Source organism: Danio rerio, chromosome 3, assembly GCF_052040795.2.
Source record: "Danio rerio strain M-AB ecotype USA chromosome 3, GRCz13ab, whole genome shotgun sequence".
NCBI lineage: Eukaryota > Metazoa > Chordata > Actinopteri > Cypriniformes > Danionidae > Danio > Danio rerio.
In genome coordinates this window covers 40,002,501-40,012,636 of record NC_141023.1, presented here as the reverse complement: position 1 = coordinate 40,012,636, position 10,136 = coordinate 40,002,501, and the positions used below count along the sequence as shown (strand labels likewise).

Genomic DNA, 10,136 nt, shown 5'->3' with positions numbered 1-10,136 from the left:
GTTCATGGCCGATCACAGTCATTTCTGTTGAGCACTGGTGAATACTATGGCAAGTCAGCAGTGTTGCGTTCAACAGAGCTTGAATGTTAGTGGGAAATTGACGTTTACAACGTAACAAAATTACGTATCGTGACAGATCTAATATAGTAAAAGATTCAGTTCATTAACTTGAGTTTGATAAATGGCATCTAAAACGTGTGTTTGGGAAAGAAAACGTTAGCTAACTAGTGCCATTTCCCTTAACAGAACTGAAAATGAGTTCTGAGATCCCTTTTTATTTTCACTTTCCATTCAGAACGGACCTTTGGGTCACTCGGAAGATGGTGACATTATACATTTGTGTTGCTTTCTCTTTGCTGATATGATATACAGCCAGGTACACAACTTCCTCTGTGACTCAAGTGATACTTATGAATTTCTTCCCACTGCAGCCTCGATTTCACTTATTAATGGCGGCTGCGTGAAATCAGCCTATTGGCTGTTTTTTATAGGGGAGGAGCTACACTATGTCCCTTTGTTTGTATTTCAGTTGAGATTACGTAAAACATCAAATAAGAATGCATATTTCAAAGCACTTCACAGGATCTTTAATGAAAAAAGTCACCTTTAGTGCTGAAATGTACACAATATAATACACTTTACTATATAGTATGGTTGAAAAACACTATAGTATGCACTATAAACAACCATAGTATTTTCATTTCATATGGTAGAGCTGTATGGTAAGTGTAGCTGGCCATGAATTCTGGGGAAATACAATGCGATGTGCTTCAGCTGTTTGCCATTAACCCAAGCGCACCTACGCTGGAAGGTGACCTGACCTCTCCCGTGTTAAATAAAGGCCTGATGCTTTGAATAAATTGGTCAGATGAAGAGCAGGATTGCTGTGAGCGTCACTGCATTGTGATACAATGACCCCACGATGCCTGCGATTTATAGCACAGCTTTTTATTTAGTGATAAAAGCAGCGGTGATGGAAGGTGACAGCTTGGAGCGCAGGAATAAATCACACAGAAAATGGAAGGCTTTCGCTTTGAGCCTGCATATAAAAAGTGTCATTTTGCATTATTGATCTCCTGGAAACTATGACCGGGATGATGGATGCCTGAGTTTCTGTAAACCTGCATGGATTTCGAAAAACATATCAAGTGCATGCATTGGGAATCCAGTTCAATATTTCATTGCTTTTGACCACAATCAAGGTTATTGTTTTTTTTTTTTTTTTTTTGTGGCCTGGCAAATGTGTTGTGAAATATTGACATCATGTACATAAAAAAAGCAATAAGCTTGACGGAAAAATGATTACGACTTAATATACAAGCAGACAATATAGCCAATACAATGCTTTCAAAGATACTAAAACAAAAACATTTTGCACAACTATTTAAGCAAATATCAGTCTTTTAGTTTCACTAATTATATATTATTTCTGCAGTTTAATTATACTTCAATTTAGATATTAATTTTTATACTCAAAGATACTTTTCACTGTACTTTTAAAATCCAGCGAAATTAAAATGAAGTTTTTAGATGTTAGTAGCATTATGCTAAGGTAAGCTACAGTTGAAGTTTGTAATTATAAGCCCTCTGTTTATTTTTTTCCCCCAATTTCTATTTAACTGAGAGCAGATTTTTTCAACACGTTTCTAAACATATAGTTTTAATAACTCATTTCTAATAACTGATTTATTTTATCTTTGCCATGATGAAAGTAACTAAAATTTTACTGGATAGTTTTCAAGACACTTCTATACAGTTTAAAGTGACATTTAAAGGCTTATCTGGGTTAATTAGGTTAATTAAGCAGGTTAGGGTAATTAGGCAAATTATTGTATAAAGGTGGTTTGTTCTGTAAAAAATATAGCTTAAATGGGTTAATAATTTTGACCTTAAAATGGTATTAAAAATTTAAAAACGGCTTTTTTTCTAGCCGAAATAAAACAAAAAAGTCTTTCTCCGGAAGAAAAAATATTATTAGACATACTGTGAAAATTTCCTTGCTCTGTTAAACATCATTTGGGAAATATTTAAAGAAGAAAAAAAGAATTCAAAGGGGGGCTAATAAGTCTGACTTCAACTGTATATGTGCTGTAAAACAGAGACAAAATTAACATTTAGAGGATAGAAACATTAAAAGCTTTTGGTTTGTCACCTCCACCAGATTTTTCTGTTACCTTATACTTCAGCTTCTCATCAAATCTTGATCAGTCAAATGTTCTTGAGTATCTGACATGTCCAGACCTGTCCCTTCTCATTTGCTGTCCTTTGATGCTCTTGATCTCATCCACTCTCACTGGCAGAGCTGTGACAAAACAAAACGGTTTGTTTTAAAGGAGAGGAGCTATTCTATGTCCCACCCTCTCTTTATGTTGAGATTACATCAAACCTCAAATAAAAAATGCACATTTCAAAAAGGCCTTTAGGACATATTTGTGAAATAATTCCTATGTACACAACAAGAAAAGATCGGTTTAGTTTTCTACATGCTTTTTTTTTTTTTATAAATTTAAATTAAATCTAAACAAAATACTTTAAATATTTTCAAAACTAAAAATTCTGTCATCATTTACTTACTATTTACTTGTTTTAAACCTTTATGAGTTTATTTCTGTTGAACACAAAAGATGTATTGAAGAAAACCTACAACCATTGGCCATAGTGTTTCTATAGTATTTGTTTTTCCTATGGAAGTCAATGGTTACAGGTTTTCAGCATTCTTAAAAATATCTTTTTGCTTGTTTTAAAAAAAACTCATAAAGGTTTGGAACCACTTGAAGGCAAAAAAGAGTAAATAATAAAATGATAGAAAATAAACAATTTTGGGAGATTTTTCCCTTAAAGTGGTTACATTTGAAATCCTATTCAATTAAAATAGTAAACAGCTCCCCACAACCCCCCTCTATTTCATTATGGCTCAAAGATTGGTCTTCTTTTTAAAACTTGGGAAAATTAAATAGGCTTATTCATAAACAATACCACAACTTTAAAAATCGAGAACTCTGCAAAGAAGAAAAGGAGAGCTAAGCTCTTTCTGTTGGTGATTTAAGGAAGCTCTGAAGTTTCACATCAAGTAACTAAAAGAAGAAATAACTGCAGCTATCAAAACTGGTAAGCCAAAGATGCTACAGAGAGTGTGGAGAGAGTCATATTGAACATCTATGAACTTGTTTTTTCCTGAAAAAAAAAAAAAAACGTTAAGTCTCTTCACATTGATTAATTTCTCAAGGTTCCATCTTGTTTCTTTAATTACATACAGATTTTCGAAGTTGTGGTATTTTTTTAATTACACCTGTACAACATAAGTGGTAGGGGAGAACAGTTTTTTGAAAAATGGCAACAATTTATTGCATTCTTTAGTGACTTAAAAACCTTAAATGTGGATTTGTTGAAGTTATATGGGTCTGTATGTATATATACAGTTGAAGTCAGAATTATTAGCCCCCTGTGTATTTTCCCCCCAATTTCTGTTTAACAGAGAGAAGATTTTTTTCAACACAATTCTAAGCATAATAGTTTTATTAACTCATTTCTAATAACTGATTTATTTTATTTTTGCCATGATGACAGTAAATAATATTTGGTTAAATATTTTTCAAGACACTTCTATACAGCTTAAAGTGACATTTAAACGCTTAACTAGGTAAATTAGGCAACTAGGCAGGTTAGGGTAATTAGGCAAGTTATTGTATAACGATGGTTTGTTCTGTAGACTATCGAAAAACTTCCTAATGTCCTTAAAATGGTTCATAAAAAATTAAAAACTGCTTTTATTCTAGCCGAAATAAAACAAATAAGACTTTCTCAAGAAAAAATATTATCAGACATACTTTGAAAATTTCCTTGCTCTGTTAAAGAATCGTTTAGGAAATATTTAAAAGAGAAAAAAAATCAAAGGGGGGCTAATTATTCTGACTTCAACTGTATATGGTTTGTTATGATTAGTTTTTTTTCTGTATTTGTATTTATTTTATTTTTTTTTTCAGATGTTGATTGTTTTATTTGAGGATCGTTTTGTTGGGGCTAGATAGGATTGTACATGGTGTGTGGGTTGTTGTAAAATGTAAAATAGTATTTGCAAGAATAAAAGTTCTATGACAAAAAAAAATGCAAAAATGAAACTAGAAACCACGTGTACTTAATTACACTTTTAATTATATCTTCATGGTCAAAACACAGAGAACAAGTATAGTTGAAATATAAATTTTTTTAAGATAATTTTTTTATTAGCACACGCATAAAAATATTTTCATATTTTTAAGTTTAAAAGAAGTAAAAAAGACTCCAAGAGATACGTTAGTGCACCCAAACATGAAAATTAGCTCATCACTGACTCCCTCATTAGAATTTAAACCTTTATGAGATTATTCGTCTTTCGGATGAGAGGTTAAACCGAGGCCCTGACCGTCTGCGGTCCTTAAAAATCCCAGGATGTCCTTTGAAAAAAGTAGGGGTTTAACCCCTGGCATCCTGGCCAAATTTGCCCTCAGGCCTCTGTCCATCATGGCCTCCTAAACATCCCCATATCCTAATTGGCTTCATCACTTTCTCTCCTCTCCACCAATCAGCTGGAGTGTGGTGTGTGGTCTTGAGCAATATGGCTGCCTTTACATCATCCAGGTGGATGCTGCACACTGGTGGTGGATGAGGAGACCCCCCCCCCCAAATGTGTGTAAAGCGCTTTGAGTGTCCAGAAAAGCTCTATATAACATGTAAGGCATTATTATTTCTTCTGTTGTCCATGATGATATTTTGTAAAATGTTGTGGCATGCATCGACTTCCATTGAAAGAAAAATAAGCAACTCAATAGTGCCAGCAACCAGCATTTTTTAAAGTATCTGCTTTTGTGTTCAACAGAAGAAAGAAACCTAAATATTGTAGGTTTGGAACAAATGAAGAAGAGTAAGGAAACCATGGCAGATTTTTCATTTAATTGATTGCAAAATGTTCATTTTTTGTGAACTATCTCTTTAAATAAGCTAGTAAACCACAGCAACACAGCAGCTGCTGGAATGAAACAATCTAATCTTTATTTTTTACATAAGAAATGAGCTTTTATGCAACAAACCAGATCATACGACAACATGAACAAACCACTGTTTGCAAAAACAGCGCACAGTGGCTTTTGAAGTTTGCTAGCTATTGTGCAAAAATAGCATAGCGTGACAAAAACAAACCCGTTAATATGCACTGTCTCATTGTGAATGCACCCACACATCATTTTCATCTACCCGTATGCGGTTTGCGTAGTCGGTGAATCTGAGGCCTCTGGAGCGCTGGTGTGTCAGCCTCCATCAGCCACAACATGAACGCCATTTCTGTGCATAAAAAACAGAAAAAGGAAAAAAAAAAGACACCACAGCTCACCCCAGGAGCCAAACAATACCTTACAGTTACACTCGCTCTGTTCAGCATTCTTTTAATCATGACATCATGAGGATCGGCTTCCTCCTCTGAAAAGGCGCCCAGATGCAGCTGCTCGTGTCACTCCACAAAGCAGACAAGTGCACGCAGATGAGAGAGAAGCTTCGGCGCTTTGGCACAAAAGCAACTTCATATTACAAGAATGAAAGACAAATGTTTGAAAGACTTTAATGAAACTGTCACTGTTGATGATCTACATCCAGCTGACGGTGTCGGGCTAATGCTCAGGAAATGCGCGCATGTTGCTAACAACGCTTTCAGATGGTTTGTTGGCGTTGCTTTGTGCTGAAATCGTGTTGGCTTTTATGAAGACTCTTGGGTTGTTTCTTGTGATAGTTTCCATTTGATTAAGGTGGATAATCTTACTTTTTTTGTTCCTTCAAGAGCTGATATATACAGTTTTTAATGTACTGAGATTTCTTTCACTGTATTTTTTTACTGTGTTGGTGTAGTCCACATGAAGAAAATACTATAGTATTTTTTAGTAAATGCTTTAGTGTTTTTAAACCATACTATATCAAAGTACTTCAATTAATTGTTTTATTTAACCTACAATATTTTTTTACTTAATCTGTTGTGGTTACAACAAATTAGCAAATATTCAGACGTGTACATTGACAAAAGGTTCTTTAAAAATACATTAGACACTGATGTACTTGAAACATTATTGTGGAATAAAAAAATACGTTAATGACAGAGGTTTCCCCAGAAATAAATAAATAACAAATAAACAAATAAAGACAACTTACATCATTGTACACCAAGAGGCATCATTGTAATAATTTCTCAGATTTTATTTACATTTGAACAAAATTGGCATGTCCAAAATTATCTATACCATCCTAAAAAATCAACAGAAAAGTCCAGGTTGGACGGTCTCCTTGCATCCCCCTGATCTTTAGCTCCCTCCACAGATTCTCAATTGGATTTAAGTCAGGGCTCGGGGTGGGCCACTGCAAAACTTTAATGCTCTTTTCTGCTAATCATTTCACTATTTGTGCTGTGTGCTTTGGTCGTTTATCAAGCTGAATTGTCCACTGGTTCCCAAGGCCAAGTTTCTCTGCATATTGCCTGATGTTTTTGTTGAGAATTTTGATGTATTGCTCCTTTTTCATGGGATAATTTACTGTGATTAGTTTCCCTGGTTCACCAGCTGAAAAGCACCCGAAATCATTAGGTTCTCACCACCATGTTTGACAGTGGGGATGGTGCTTACAGGGTTGAAGGCTTTTCTTTTTAACCCCAAACGAGGGCTACATAATTCTGGCCAAACAATTCAATGTATATTTCATCTGACCATAAAACAGAAGACCAGCATTTGCTAAGGCCAAGCGGGATTTTGAGTTCCTTTTCTGAAGAAGTGGTGTCCTCCTTGGTCTGCATTCATGGAGCTCAGCACTATGCAGTGTCCGTTGGACTGTCTGCCTTACCAACAGCAGAGGCCAGATTCATCAGGATGGTCTTGGTGCTGATTCTTGGATTCTTTATTTAGTTCTCTCTCTAGAGAGGTAATTTTTTTTTTGGAATTTTTGCCTTCTGACCATGTCTGCTAAGATATTATACAATGCAGAATATCTTGTCTTTTTAATTGTACCCTTCATTGTAGTCACTGAAACTTCAAGACATTTAGATGTGGTCTCATAGCCCTTTTCTGAGCAAACACAATGTGTAGCCGCAGGTCCTCACTGAGCTTCTTTGTCTTAGTCATGACTGTCCACAAATCAACAGCAGAGAGCTTCTGTTTTTCACCTGTTGAGTTGAATAAAACAGTTGTTTCCAATGAACGAAGGTAATTAGGATGTTTTAGAACAGTTTGGACTTTTTGGAATGGAATAGAATAATGGATTTTCCTATTGACCTTATTCTTCGTGTAAGAGCGGGCGCAGCTGTTTAAATCTTTTTGCCTCGAGACTTTCGGTGGCTCAAGACTTCCAGTCCCATTCACTTCCATTTAATTTTAGACATTAAAAACAGCTCATTCTGCTGCTTGATGTTGCAAACTGATGTTTTCCTATTATATAATTCTGCAGTGTCTGTATAGTCATGAACACACTTGTTTGTAGAGGAAGTAGTTTGAATGTTTTCTGCTGAAACTCGAACCAGAAGTTCTAAAAAAAATTGTAAAATCAGTGCACTTGCAAAAATCAGTGCACTTCCACATTGAATAATAAGGTCAAGGGTATGAATAATTTTTGACAAAACTTTTTGTTCAAATGTAAATAAAAGCTGATAAATAGTTTTTCCATTATGATGCCTCATGTACATCCTTATTTCTTTTGTGTGTGTGTGTGTGTGTGTGTGTGTGTGTGTGTGTGTGTGTGTGTGTGTGTGTGTGTGTGTGTGTGTTTGTGTGTAACCCACTGGTTTTTCTGCACCCAACTTACTGCACCAGCACCCAACTTCGCTAGCTGACCTTACAGTTACACTCACCCCCCAAAACCTCACTCCGATACCGGACAAGCCCCCACGTGTAACCAACCAGTCCTACTGCACCCATCCCGTTCTGTTGCTCTGACAAGGAGGCTAAAGACCACTACAATAACTATATATATATATATATATATATATATATATATATATATATATATATATATATATATATATATATATATATATAATCCTACTACATTAACTGTAAATTTCACTCTTTTTCACAAAAAATCTACAACAGCTTCTCGTTGGCTAGTTTAAAGAACTTGTACAAAAGCAACATCCCACTTGCAATTGTTTTGTTGGGCTGCAGTGGTAAATTTGTCAGCCACACAATAATGTTCTCGCTAAAATTGTGGTGCGTGTGGTGAATTTAAACCACAGATTCCAGCGACCTTCAGCATTGTGCAGTTCTAAACCCGAGCCACACATTATCTAATTGCAGCTCATGTCTGCAGGGACCGACTGTCAAACACATTTACCACAGCGGCGTGAAGCAGCCCTTGCCATCTCTGAATGCTACATGCAAGCAGTTTTTTTTTCTCCATGAGGATGTAATGTCTCTAAAATGTTAGTCATACTGCATGGGTGGAAACCTTCATTACTCATTTCGCCTTACGAGCTTTCTGGCTCAGCCCCAATGAGCTGTTAGCAGCACCCCTTCACCAAAACGAGATACCCAGCTGTGTGGGGAACATAAAATTATAAAAGCTGAATAAAGCACTGGTAGGAAGGAGTTGTAAAACCTAAATTCTATTTCAAGCGCCGCATATCTGATAACACTTCTCTTCCTTTTAATTTCCAATGGCTGCATCTCCTGTGCTCTCATCGGTGCGTCCAATGCGTATAAACAGCTGTCTGCAAATCTGGGTCAGCTTTCATGGCCTTTAAAGGGACAGTTCACCCGAAAGAATTAACATTTACTCACCATTTGCTCACCCTCAAGTGGTTGTAAACCTTTATGATTTTATTAGTTAAACACTCATAAACACCCAAAAGGGTATCCATTGACTTCCATAGTAGAAGAAAACATAATGAAAGTCAATAGCCAACATTCTTCAAAACATCTTCTTTTGTGTTTAACAGAAGAAAGAACCATTTTTGGAGGTGAACTATCCCTTTAACAGCTGAACCCATATAGATAAGTCAGCAGAAGCCCTCTAAATGCTTTTTATAATTTTGCGCAGATTCAATCAACATGTTTTATTACAAAAACCCTGCACCCATGTCCTTGCTGTCAAACCGTTTTTCCTGGATTTGTGATTGCTTGAGTGGAGCATTGACGGATGCAATTTTTACAGGCTTCCCAGACATCCTTGGGGGTGCTTTATAGTGACAGTAAATGTGGCTTGGATATTGAAACGCACCCTGCAATTGGCATGACAAGATCCGATGCTCTCTGAATTGCTGTGCCTTACAGCTGTATTCAGTAAAACAGCATTATGTAAACACTCCTATGACTCGGCTGTCGTCTTTGAAACTGGTCTCTGCAGTGCATTTGTCAAGGTTCTTCTTAAAATATATGCTTGAAGCATCCATTGGCTTTTTTATTTCAAAATCTAATGTCAAATTAAATGTTATGCTTATTGGTCTATTAGATATTTGCAATATCTGATTAACTTCTAAATAAGTATCTAATGAAGTGACTGGTTTAGTTTAGTTTCGTAATTTTTTTACAAGAACAATAAACAACAATACATTGTCGCGCGCGTTCTGATCAGCTGTGTTGTCGCGCGCCTACTGAAGGGCGGGACCAAGGGTGTGTTGCGTCGCAGGGGCACTTTTGATCATTTTGGAAGGGCACTTTCTATCCAAGACTAAAAAGGGCATGTGCACTGCACAGGTTGAGCCCTATGTGTGCACGTGCCTGATTATTATTATTATTTTCAACATTTCTTAATGATTTGCAATGACAGGACAGTGGTATAGATGTCTCCTGTCATCATTTACAATAATATGGCCATCTGTTATACAATTGTCTATCAGCTAGTAATTCAAGTCTTGTGTGCAGGATAAAATTATCAATCAATCAATCAATCAATCAATCAATCAAATCAATCAATCAAAATAAAAATACTTTCAAAATTCTCCAAAAACTCCCAAAGAGAACTCCAGGTATGCCAGAAATCATCAGATTTCTGATGCAAGTCATACACTTTTCTAAGGGTAAAAGTAAAAAGCTATTTGATTTATCCACATATTGACCATAGGAATGTTAGATGAACACCACAACAAAATAATTACCCACAAACCAACATTTTCTTGCTAGTACGTACAAAGGTGT

At 35.9% G+C, this 10,136-nt stretch overlaps 1 long non-coding RNA gene across 1 annotated transcript in view; it reads right to left on the bottom strand.

Annotated features, from left to right (window-relative positions):
• Positions 1 to 659: 659 nt before the first annotated feature.
• The window catches only part of LOC141381254 (uncharacterized), a 34,759-nt gene continuing 25,282 nt past the window's right edge, over positions 660 to 10,136 (bottom strand). The window contains exons 2-3 of the long non-coding RNA XR_015481089.1: positions 2,175 to 2,302; positions 660 to 1,121 (exon numbers count right to left, since the gene is read on the bottom strand). This is a non-coding gene — a long non-coding RNA (uncharacterized LOC141381254). The remainder of the gene's footprint in view (positions 1,122 to 2,174; positions 2,303 to 10,136) is intronic.